Source organism: Panicum virgatum, chromosome 4N (genome assembly GCF_016808335.1).
Source record: "Panicum virgatum strain AP13 chromosome 4N, P.virgatum_v5, whole genome shotgun sequence".
NCBI lineage: Eukaryota > Viridiplantae > Streptophyta > Magnoliopsida > Poales > Poaceae > Panicum > Panicum virgatum.
The window spans coordinates 27,745,807-27,754,874 of NC_053148.1; the positions used below are offsets into that span (position 1 = coordinate 27,745,807).

General features: G+C 46.6%; 1 pseudogene; it reads right to left on the reverse strand.

The window, feature by feature from the left end:
• Positions 1-1,179: 1,179 nt before the first annotated feature.
• LOC120669264 lies at positions 1,180-4,965 on the reverse strand (annotated as a pseudogene).
• Positions 4,966-9,068: the final 4,103 nt, after the last annotated feature.

Sequence of the window (9,068 nt, forward strand, 5' to 3'; positions counted from 1 at the left end):
TTTTTTATTTTTTTCGCTCTCCAAAAGTTTTTCTTGAACTTTTTTATTTTTTCGATCTCCAAAAATTTTTCTTGAATTTTTTTTAGAAAACGACAAAAAAGTTACTAAAAATGGAAAAAAATATAACTGTCGGAAATCGACCGTACGGAGCCGTACGGTCGACCATAAATTAGTCTCCCCCGTCTGATTATAGGTAGATATTATGTTACATATATAGGCAGCTAAACTGCTAATTAAACTAAATAGAGGAGAATGTTATACGGCATTGAATTTTGAGCTCTGTTTTTGATTGAATGAGATGGAGCAGGCATGTCATTCAGCGTCGCCAACATTCCATCTCTGCTTGCTTTCTGTGAGCTGGAGTAGAGCAAGGGCAAGCTCGTCGGCGCGGGTTGGTTTTGAGAAGTTTCCTGTGAACATCAAGACAATTTTTTTTTTCTTTGGGCCAGTAGGAGTGATGGTGAGGTCCGATGAGAGAATGTCAAAAAAGCCAATGCAGATGTTGCTTAGCTGATTTTTTACTTCTTTCTGAGTCTTCTTAGCGACTGCAAATGCTTCGGGAACAGCAACTGCTTTGTCCTGGAAAGCTTCCTAAAAAAACTTGGCTTCATCGTAACTCCTTTGCAGTTTGGTTAGTGCTTTGAAATCGACATCATTAAATTTGAATTTTCAGGTTTCACAAACATAGTCGATAATAGCTTGGGCAACATCTTGAAGCGCAGCATTAACGTAACATCGCTTTGATGGTCACTATAAAGAGTGATGTCAGTCTCGTGTCCAGGTTCTTTTTTTGCTGGTAGATCAATGGTGAACCAGCCTGTGATCATGCCAGGTGCATCCTCATGTGTTCCAGATGCAGGACTTGTAGGTCTTGGCTTTCTAGGATGTGAGGCTTCATCGACAACCTCGGGATAGTGCAAATGGGAGTGTCCTGCGTGGTGAATGTTTTGTAGTTGTCAGTAGTACAGCAGCAGGGAGAAAACAGTAACAAATAGGTTGGTAATTTCATTTTTTGGCAAACAATTATGAACAAATAAATTAAAGCAGAGTGTTTGACAAATTGGGTTGCTAACATGTGAGGCATCATTGGCAACAATCAGCATATTACTACCAATAGGTGCAGATAAAAGGGAGGGTCATTGTTATTGGAAACTGTATATAAGAAATTGTAATGGGTGGTACAGTAAGCTTGTGATTTCATTTTGAGAAAAGGTTGTGACCAAATAAATTACAGCAGGGTATCGGTGCAATTGGTACATCATATAGTAGTCATGTAAGCATTGTTATCGTCAAGTGCTCCAGAAATTATGCCAATTACATTGTTAGAAGATGAATGAGCAAAGAACCCATTTTAAATGGAATCTCATAAAGATTGAAGAACTCCACTTCCTCAGACTACATCAACCTACAGGCTATTGCAATTGCACTTCAAAAAGAGCCGCTTTCCTAATCTTGCCTTGGATCATGCTCAGTCCTCTCCAGACTTCATTTCCTCTTTCCCTCCAGCCTTGTTGCCCTCATTGTCAACTTCTTCTTTCTTTCCAACCTTCGTTTCCCTTTTGTCAGCTTCCTCTTTCCCTCCAGCCTTGCTCTCCTGATTGTCAATTTCTCCTTTTTCTCCAGTCTTGCTCTTCTCATTGTCAGCTTGCTTGTTTTCCTTGTTGAATTTTTTTTCTGTAAAATAGATTAAATTTAAACCATCATAGACATTGCACATAACACTGTATTAAAAAGATGTAAAGATAAACTTGTTTGATGCCTGGGAGTTGCCACAGACCAGAAAGATACATTGCCCACAGACGAATTTCATGAAAGCCATAAAGATCGACACATGCTGCTACTCGTTTTGAACAAATGGGACAAAAGCAGGTCTAACAGAACTACAATAAAAAAAAGTTCCACAAAGCATCATCGCAACTGACACTGAACTTGAATACCAATGTAGAGTGCCTATGACATACACTGTTAACAGAAACATAATCTCCTTAGAAAGATCAAAGTTGTGCAATATAGTTAAATGCAGATGCTAAATTTTAGACAAAACGTATCAATTCTTCAGATTTTAGGCAGCATTGCAGTATCAAATACAGAGCTCAATATTTACCCAAAGCATTGGATGACTGAACGTACCCGACAGTTTATATAGTGGAGACAAAAGCTTTTAAGGGATATGGAGCTGCATGCAGAAATAAAACAGAGCTAAAAGGCTTACAGGCAACATGTTTAATTTCGTGATGTTTTTTTTTATTATTTCAGGTGTTCTTTCACCAGTATAAATTGTCTCTATTTTAACACAATATTGCAACAGCAGAACATCAAGGAGATTGAGTAAAGCAAAAGTAACAACAACTGTCATGATCCATAATAGCTAACTCACCTTTGAAAAATACATACATGAACGGATTAGCCTCCTTTGCAGAATGGGGTAGGCCATCTTTCTCCTCAGGTAGAACAAGACTAACAGAAATCACTTCAGAAGTGTCCTGACCAGGGGCATACTGTATTGGATTTTGGGGGGGGGTATCAAACAGCACCAAAAGCATTTTTCCTGAAGGGAATTTTGGGATGTTACTCCCCCTAATCAAGACAACTGTTTGACTCCCTCCAGGATGCCTTACATCAGAACAAGCAGTGATCTCATCAAGCTGTGCGATTTGTTCTGCTTGCAGTAAACTAAACGAGAGTCGTAGCTCCACTCTAATCCTGATACAACTTGGTGAGCAGCTTCATCTGAGTCAGCAAGAATAACGACACGTTTTGGGTCCAGAACTGAAATTAATCCTTCCAGAGCTTCAAACTTGAATTTGGGTTCTGGAACAGTCACATAGTACTGTGTTGAGGAAAACAGCACTGGGTCAAATGCCTTAGCCTTTTCCTTTTTGCCTACATAAACAACAAAAAAAGCATTAGTCAAACCAATCATTTTTTTTTCGCTCATCCCCGCATGTACTGCAGTTCTGCAATAATCTGAAGAAAAAAGAAACAAATATCAGGATGCATACATAGTTTGCCTTTGATGTATGTCTCCTCTTGCTTTAGCCGAATGGTAGGCATGCCCCAAAGACGTGATGGTCCAGCGTTCTCCAAAATAGCTTTCAAGACCACTGGATTAAGCAAGCCATGATCCTTTGCATGCTTCGCTAAGCCATCAACGAAACCAAGTGATTCCCTAGACTCACATCTGAATCGGCAGACTGTACTTCTTGGCAGCCTCAAGTATGGCCATCACCACATCGGCATGCTTACATATAGAAATATCTTTTTTCCCAATCAATACCTGATAGTTAGAAAAGTTGTCGGTGACCACGTCAATCTTCTCAATATCGACTGGAAGCTCCTTTCCACGCTTAAGTACACTCCAGATCCCAATTAATTCTGCACGTTCAGAGTCAATGCATGGAAACTCAGATGCTACCTGAGAATCAATCATGTTCCCAGCATTCCAAATGATCGAGGCAGCTGTGGCAAATGACATTTTCACCTTGGTGCCACAGGGTAGGGTCACCGCCTTCTCGTAAAAAGATGCATCAGTTTCAGCTTTGAATGTATCACAATCTGAGGTTCCAATTTGAGGATGAAGAATCAGACCCAAATCAGAATAGGAAATCTGTAGTGGTGTGCGATCGCTAAAGCTAGTTCTATTCTTGCTGTCAAAGTCATAAAAAACCACAATTCTAGCATCAACAAGAGCTTTCAGGATGAGAATCCACAGACCACAGGTCCTCCCGCACTCTAACCAGACACTTCATCAGAGTACGAGAAGTCAGATAAGCTGGGCTGTGACCAATACGCAGTTCAGTCTCAGTATGAAGCCCCCTTATGGATGGGTGGCTTATCTCCTTGGTTGACAGGATTAACCTCGATGCCAGAAACCATCTGATTTTCTTCTCAAACAAGCCCTTATGCTTCTTTTCATCATAATTTGTCATGAAGTTATTGGCATCCGCCTGCAGCCCTTACAGTGAGCCAAGGAGGCACCTTTGAGTACTCCTTGCGATAGGGAAGGATTGGTTTCGTGGAGTACCGAGCTGAACTGCAAGATGTTGCCAAAACGGGGCTGTGCCCTTCCAGCTGCCGCCACTTCCTCCACCGAGACCATCCTGATATACCTGAAATTAAAATAGGAAGCATGATTAGCAGTATGTACTGGAGGTAAAAATCACAGATCAGAATTGCAGAGAAGCCCAAATTACACTATTCGCAGGGGTGCAAGTGAACTAGGAGGCTGAATCCCCGTGTGCTCAAATGTAACTGCTATGCGCAGGGCTTAGAGCATCTCCAACAGCTCTCGTGAAATATAGAAAACTTGTAAAATCCGGATCCACCATCTTCCTCCTCCGATAATCTCGGTTGCCATCCGCTCCCCCTTGCACGCCAATTCTGGCGATGCCGCGCCGCACGCCATCCCTCCTCTCCGCGCGCTTTTTCCTCCTTTCCCGCGGTCGTCTTCCCGTTCCCGCGCTTCGCCTCCTCCCGCGCGCTCGATGTCCCTCCCGCACCTGGCCCTCCTCCCGCCATTCTCCCAAATGGCGCGCCAGACGATCAGCAGCCTCGAGCGGATCTGCTCCTGGCCCTCCTCCCGCGACGGCTGATGCGCGCAGGCAGGAGAGACGGTAACGGCGGCGAAGAAAGTGACTAAGAAAGTGACTAGAAGTGATTCGAACCCTCCCCTAGTAGAAGTGATTAACCAAATGAACGATTTCTATTATAAGAATCGAAGAAGATGGAAGGCGGCAGTTAAATTACCTTTTAACCGCGGCCTCATGGCAAGCGCTTGGGGGAGGGAACGGCCACAAGGGTTGCGGTCTTGCCCAAGTGGAGTTCCGTCTCGTGGTGACCGCAAGTCGCGGTCGCGGAGGAAGTAAACCGCCGGCAGCGGCAGTCAGTCTTCGTGGCGGCGATAGAAGAAGCAGAAGAGCAGGAGGAGAGGGGATTGGGAAGGACCTGTTTGTTGCGGTGGGACTGACGAGTGGGCCTTCTCCGGGAAGGTTCGTGGTGCCGCGGACGCGTTGTTTGGAGACTGACTGACTTGGATGGGGAGCCCGCACGCCAGGCCAGGTCTTGTTTCTTGGTCACGGTCAGTCAACTCCACTCCGCTCTTCGCTTTTCCCTAGCCCCTCTCTTATCGATCAGATATTCCTCTAAAAAATACCCACTGATCAAACATACCCACTGCCCACCTACTCACCTGATCCACGGCCAACATTACACGATGAGAATAAATTATTCTTTCTACTCATAAATCAAGAACGTGCAACCTGATACGAGTCCTCGATAGCTTTAAGAAGCTAATTTATCAAAAGAACCGGTGACTTACACAACAGATTTAATCCCTTTGATTGTCTTACATAGCAGGGACGCACTAATCACACCTTACAGAATCTTCAATTTTCTCGCCGGATTGGTTCAATACATTCGGTTGCTTAGGGACACATTTGGTTTTGTTCGATCAGATATTCCTCTCAAAAAGATCTCATCCAGTTCTGCCTCGGCAAAAAGATCTCCAAACACACCAAGCTTCATTGTATCGTCAATTAAGTTCTGTTCTGGCAAAAGATCTCCACCGGCCGTCACGTCGGACAAGGCAGAGTGCGCTCGACGAGGCTGTCGGTGTAGGCAGTCGGTTCGGCGAGCGCGGGGTACGATGGCTCGGCGAACACGTGGGGCTACCTGTGGAGGCGAGTGAGCGCGACATGAGCGCGACAGGTCAAGGCTACCAGCGCGGGGACAGCGGAAAGACGAGCGAGGCGAGCGCGTGGTGGCCTAAGGCTGTCTGCAGTGGGTACGTGATAGCATCCACTATCCCGCCCTGCAGTACCAATATGGGGCAAAATGTGCTGCAGCGTCGTCCGGTAAACCGGACGGTAAAATACCGGGGCTGCTCTGGCACGGCAAATATGGCGCAGTAGCGAACGTCCGCGACGCGCGGACGTGGCGTGGGGCCCGCACGGATGGGCGGCATCCCAACCGCCTGGACGGCGGCGCGGGGCGAGCGGACCGGCCACCGGAGGCGGCCGGCAAGGAGGAAGACCGGCGAGACAGAGAGAGGACCGTGCCGAGCTCGAGGCGAACGGAGGCGGCGTGGAGGGAGGAGGCGAGCTCGAGGTCCCCAGAGTCAATCGAGCAGGAAGGGGGAGAGGGGGTGGACACTCCGGCCGTGCGCCGTAGAGCTCGGCCGCCTGCTCCGCACGGTCGCGCGCCGGATCTGGAAGGCAGGGGAGAAAGGCCGCGAGGAGGAGGTCCGGGACCCGGGCAAGGCTCGCGGGCTCCAGAGGCGGCGCTCTCCCGGTGGCGCGGCGAGGAATAGCTGCAGCGGCAGGGAGGCGCGGCGAGGGGGCTCCGCCGCGCCCTCCGCGCGCGGCCGGCGGGCCGAGGGAGAACGCCGCGGCGCTTCGCGGTCGGGGGACTCGGAGTGCGTGGTGGCCTAAGCTTGCCCACTGGCCGGCCCATGGCAGCCAAGGTGGCGCGGTGCTGTTCAAGGTGACTGGGAGACACATCTCGCATGGTGGTGGAGAGGAGAAAGAAAGGACAAATGCAATTTTGTTTTTTTAGATGTTTGACTGTTCGACCATGATATATGTGGGATAAAAATTGTAACCTCATGGTCTATACGAGATAAGTCGTTTTGTGTTGGCAAATTTGTTTTTTGAGTTGGAAATAAATTTCATTAACTGAGAGCTGACTGAAAATTAGCAGCTACAAAATAGTTTTTTCCCCGACCTCAATCCTACAAAATAGTCTTCGTGGCGGCGACCCCAAGGAGATGGACTAGTGTTGTCTCTCCGTCAGAGAGAAGCATTGCGAAGTTTATTCTTTTTTTTCTTCCTTAGAGTGAACTTATATTGTCACCGCGAGCCGGGCCACCGACTGGAGGCTAAAATTACCCGTTTCATTCTCTCTTTTTTTTCTTTCTCTTGTCCCCTTTTTCTAAAAAAAATCTTCTTTCTCTTATCTCCATGCGTCTCTTTCTCCTTAATTTTCTTGAAAAAAAATTGGCCGCGACCGCTATCAGGAGAACTCGTGCTGTCTTATGTCAATAATTTGCAATGCAGACATGATCTGGCCCTGAATCGATCCGAAGAAACACTGTTGCGTGCGCCTCATCTGCCAGCTTCCGGAAGGGGTTGGCTTCCAGGATTCGAGCAACGAAAGGTGGCACCGGTTCTCCAAATTAGTAGTACATGCTTTCAAAATAAGAATTTTGTTTTTGAAAAAAAAACTTGAAAATGTTGTCCTTCTTCATTTGCCCTCCAGCATTAGGACTTTCATTAGTAATGTCCTTTTTTATACACTAATTTTTATTAAAAAAGACCTTCACAGAGGGAAAAAGCACTCGGTAAAGCATATCATGACATTACTTTTGAAAGCTCATATAAGAATATTTCAAGGTAGCACAATACTTACGAGGATAGTCTTTTTTATTTCGCACCATTTCTAGGATAGATCACATAACAGGTTTTAAGAGCTCATAAAATATTTATTTAAAGGTAGCACAGCATTCATTTATTAGTATAGGTCACATACCAGGTCATATCTATAGCCTAGCACACATAAATTACATTATGTTGACAGCCAAATTTGGCATATGCTGAGGCCGACCGGTCAGACCGGTCAGGTCTGTACAGTCCGAGTAGATTTAGGTTTTTTTAAAGAGTCCTCATGTAATCCTACTCGTGAAGGGGTACGTCTTCCCCGGCCTATAAATATAAAGGCTAAGGCCGATTGAGGTTAATCCCAATCGATTCACACATTTATCCTTTACTTTTTACCTCTAAACCCTAACTTTTCCAACCCCATCTGCTGTTCTTCGCTCGTCTCCACGGCGTTCGATGGCGTTCTGAGTGGCCTGCCGACCTCAGAGCAACCCTAGCTCCATTAGCTCCGACGGGTCCCTCCCGAGCTCTTGGTTCTAGGTCTTCGCCGTCTTCCTGGAGTACCGGTCTGACCGGTCCGCTATACCGGTCTAACCGGTCGGCGCAGGGAGGCTGCTGGTGTTGATCGTTTTGACGATTTTGCTGCGCGTTCTAGCGTTTTCGAGTGTGTTGGCGCAAATTAGTGTCAACACACTTTTTGTCGACTCCGCTGGGGAAAGATTAATCTGGTTTTAAAACCGATCTGATCTACTCCTTGAAGAAGATGGGCTCTTCAGGAATCAACAAGGAGAACATCATCACAGCTACCATGGAGGAGCTCACCGAGGAGGAACGCAAGGCCTACCTTCTTGTGGAGGAGCACGTCAAGGCACAATTCTTGAAGGGCTTCAAGAAGGATCGTGGTGGCCTCGTCAAAAGGGTGGAGGAGTTTGTGCTGCCGTCCCTCAAGCTTAACCAGGATAAGATAAGAGATCCCCAATGTAAGCCTTCCTCCATCTGAAATGTTCGATAGGATATCATCTTTAATGGATCAGAAGATTATTGCTGCACAAGCTGCCACAAGTGACATGTTAGTTAAATTGAGTAGTGATGTTGATGCACTTAAAGGTAAACAACCTATGTCAGATCCTAACTCATTAGATCCGAGTTCGGCTACCCCTGAGTTCACATCTGAACCACTTTATGGTATGCCGCCAAACTCGTTTTCAGGGCAAACCCCGCCACCATCGACTGTGCACACAACACCGGTTGGACCGGTCCCACAGACCGGTCAGACCGGTACGACCGGTCACACCGGTTACCAGACCGGTCAGACCAGTTACTCAGTGCCATCGCCGACGCCTCTCGAGACAATCCCAGGTTCGGCTGCCCCTAGCCGAACTAATGAATTGTCACTTTATACACCGCCCCGCACTACTGCTGTAGCGGGAGGATCACAGGGATCTGGACCTAATCAAGGACCGATCCCAACTTCGTTACAGACGATGGCGCATGGAAATCCTAATGCACATCGGTTTTCTGAGTTCTATACCAGCCAGCACTATCAAGCCGATCTTCTTAAGTTCAAAGAGGATCTGGCAAATGCGATTAAGAATAAGCTTGGGGTGGATATGGGTACTACATGTTTATATCAAAAACCTTATCCCGTTGAGTTTGATTTCACTCCTTTTCCTGCTGGTTGGCGTATTCCTGAGT